This window comes from Jaculus jaculus, chromosome X (assembly GCF_020740685.1).
Source record: "Jaculus jaculus isolate mJacJac1 chromosome X, mJacJac1.mat.Y.cur, whole genome shotgun sequence".
NCBI lineage: Eukaryota > Metazoa > Chordata > Mammalia > Rodentia > Dipodidae > Jaculus > Jaculus jaculus.
Window position 1 is genome coordinate 46,870 of NC_059125.1, and position 3,666 is coordinate 50,535.

The following is a 3,666-nucleotide window of genomic DNA, read 5'->3' on the forward strand; positions in this document are numbered from 1 at the left end:
GAAGTAAGAGAGCTCAACAAAACCATAGAGCACATAGACCTAACAGACCTATGCAGAACTTTCCATCCCAAATCCACAGACTACATATTCTTCTCAGCAGTCCATGTAACATTCTCTAAAGTAGACCATATACTGGGTCACAAAGACTGCCTCCACATATTTAGGAAAATTGACATAATTCCCTGCATGATGTCAGATCATAATGCTATATTGCTAGAAATCAACAACAACAAACAAAACAAAACCCAACAAGAACCCTGAACGGCAACTGGAAACTGAATAGGTCACTCCTTAAGCAATAAATGGATAGTGGATGAAATAAAAAATGAAATTGCAAAATTCCTGGAATTGAATGACAATGAGAACACATCAAACCAAACCTTATGGGACACAATGAAGGCAGTCCTCAGGGGAAAATTCATAGTACTCAATGCCTTCATAAAAAAGACAGAAAGGTCCCAAATCAATAGCCTAACCTATCCACCTAAAGGCATTGGGAAAACAAGAAAAATCCAACCCAAAGAGCTCCAGAAGGAAAGAAATAATTAAAATCAGAGCAGAAATTAATGAATTGGAAACCAAGGAAAGCAACTAAGGCAGTTGACATAATCAAGAGCTGGCTCTTTGAGAAAAATAAACAAGATTGACAAACCTCTGACCAATTTGATCAAGCAAAAAAGGAGAGACTCCAAATTAACAAAATTCAAAATGAAAAAGGAGAGATAACAACAGATATAAGTGAAATCGGCAGAATCATCAGGACTTATTTCAAAAACCTCTACTCCACAAAACTGGAAAATGTGGAGGAGATGGATAAATTCCTGGATGCATATCATCTACCAAAGCTAAACTCAGAGCAGATTAATCACCTCAATGAACCCATCACACTCATGGAGATTGAAAAAGTAATAAAAAACCTCCCAAAAAAGAAGAGTCCAGAACCAGATGGATTCCCAGCCGAATTTTATCAAACCTTCATGGAAGAACTCAAACCAATCTTCCTAAAACTGTGCCACACAATTGAAGAACAGGGAAAGCTACCCAACTCCTTCTATGAAACTAGTATCACCTGAATCCCCAAACCGGGCAGAGATGCCACAAGAAAAGAAAACTACCGGCCTATTTCCCTAATGAACATAGACGCAAAGATCCTCAACAAAATACTTGCAAACCGAATCCAACAACACATCAAAAGCATCATCCACCTTGCCCAAGTGGGATTTATCCCAGGAACACAAGGGTGGTTCAACATATGAAAATCTGTCAATGTAATACACCACATAAACAAGCTTAAACATAAAAACCACATGATCGGGGCTAGAGAGATGGCTTAGCGGTTAAGCGCTTGCCTGTGAAGCCTAAGGACCCTGGTTCGAGGCTCAATTCCTCAGGTCCCACATTAGCCAGATGCACAAGGGGGCGCACACGTCTGGAGTTCGTTTGCAGAGGCTGGAAGCCCTGGTGCACCCATTCTCTCTCTCTCCCTCTATCTGTCTTTCTCTCTGTGTCTGTCGCTCTCAAATAAATAAATAAAAAAATGAACAAAAAAAATTAAAAAAAAAACAAAAAACCACATGATCATTTCGATAGATGCAGAAAAGGCCTTTGACAAGATACAACATCACCTCATATTCAAAACATTGGAGAGAATGGGCATGGCCGGGTCACATCTTAATATAATAAAGGCAACATACAAAGCTCCAAAGGCCCAAATAATACTTAATGGAGAGAGACTGGAGGAGTTCCCATTGAGATCAGGAACAAGACAGGGATGTCCTCTCTCACCTCTGCTTTTCAATATAGCACTGGAAGTCCTAGCCAAGCAATAAGACAGGAGAAGGAAATAAAAGGGACACATTTTGGAAAGGAAGAAGTTAAGTTAGCTCTATTTGCTGATGACATGATTGTATATGTAAGAGACCCGAGAGACTCCATCCCAAAACTCCTGAAGGTGATTAACTCCTATAGCAAAGTAGCAGGATACAAAATCAATGCACAAAAATCAGTAGCATTTCTGTATGCAAATGACAAAGATACAGAAAAAGAAATAAGGGACACAGTCCCATTTTCAATAGCAACAAAAAAATAAAATACCTTGGAATAACGTTAGCCAAGGAAGTAAAATATCTATACAACGAAAATATAAAAACTCTCAAAAAAGAAATTGAGGAGGACTTGAAACGATGGAAAGACCTCCCATGCTCCTGGATAGGCAGAATTAACATTGTGAAGATGACAATCCTACCAAAGGCAATATATAGATTCAACGCAATTCCAATTAAAATCCCTACAGTGTTCTTCACAGAGATAGAAAAAATGATCTCAAATTTCATATGGAATGGCAGAAGGCCTCGCATATGCAAACATATCCTCAGCAAAAGAAATACCTCTGGTGGCATCACCATACCTGATCTAAAGCTATATTACAAAGCCATAGTAATAAAAACAGCATGGTACTGGCATAAAAACAGGAGTATAGACCAATGGAATAGACTTGAGGACCCGGAATTTGGGCCAAGCAACTATAGCTACTTGATATTCGACAAAGGCCCAAACAATATAGACTGGAAAAAAGATAGCATCTTCAACAAATGGTGCTGGACAAACTGGATAACCACATGCAGGAAACTAAAACTTGATCCACACATTTCACCATGCACAACACTCAAATCCAAATGGATCAAAGACCTCAACATAAGACCAGAAACTTGAATACTACTGGAAGAAAATTTAGGAAGTACTTTCCATGATAAAGGAATGGAAAAAGACTTCCTGAACAAAACCCCAGTGGCTCAAGTTCTTAAACAGTCACTCAACCAATGGGATCATATGAAGCTGAAGAGTTTCTTTACAGACAAGCATATAATAAGCAAAGCCAATAGAATACCCACAGAATGGGAGAAAATATTTGCGGGTTATCCAACTGATAGAGGCCAAATCTCTGGAATTTACAAAGAACTCAAAAGTCTAAACAATAAGAAGACAAACACCCCACTCACAAAACGGGGCAAAGAGATGAACAGGCAGTTCACAGAGGAAGATATACAAGTGGCAAACACACACTTAAGAAAATGTTCATCATCCCTAATCATCAGAGAAATGCAAATTGAAACAACTATGAGATCCCACCTTACCCCAATAAGGAGAGCCAACATCAAAAAGTCAAATGAACATAATAATAATAATCCTGGCGAGGATGTGGAGAAGCAGGGACACTCATCCACTGTTGGTGGGAATGCAGGATGGTACAACCACTTTGGAAAGAAATATGAAGACTCCTGAAAAAGCTGACTATAGAAATACCAACAGACCCAGTTATACCATTACTGGGCATCTAACCTAAAACCTGCAAACCACAGGCCAGAGAGATGTGATCAACCATGTTTGTAGCAGCTCAATTCGTAATAGCTAAAAGCTGGAATCAACCCAGATGTCCATCACTAGAAGAATGGATAACTAAGATGTGGTATATCTACACAATGGAATTCTATACAGCAGTAAGAAAAAATGACTCAAATAAATTTGAGGAAAAATGGTTGAACCTGGTACAGATCATTCTCAATGAACTTACCGAATCACAGAAAAAAATCGACACATAGTCTCACTCATCTACAGCACCTAACCTGAATCTACCCAAGATACCTTACACACCCAGAAATCGCCTCA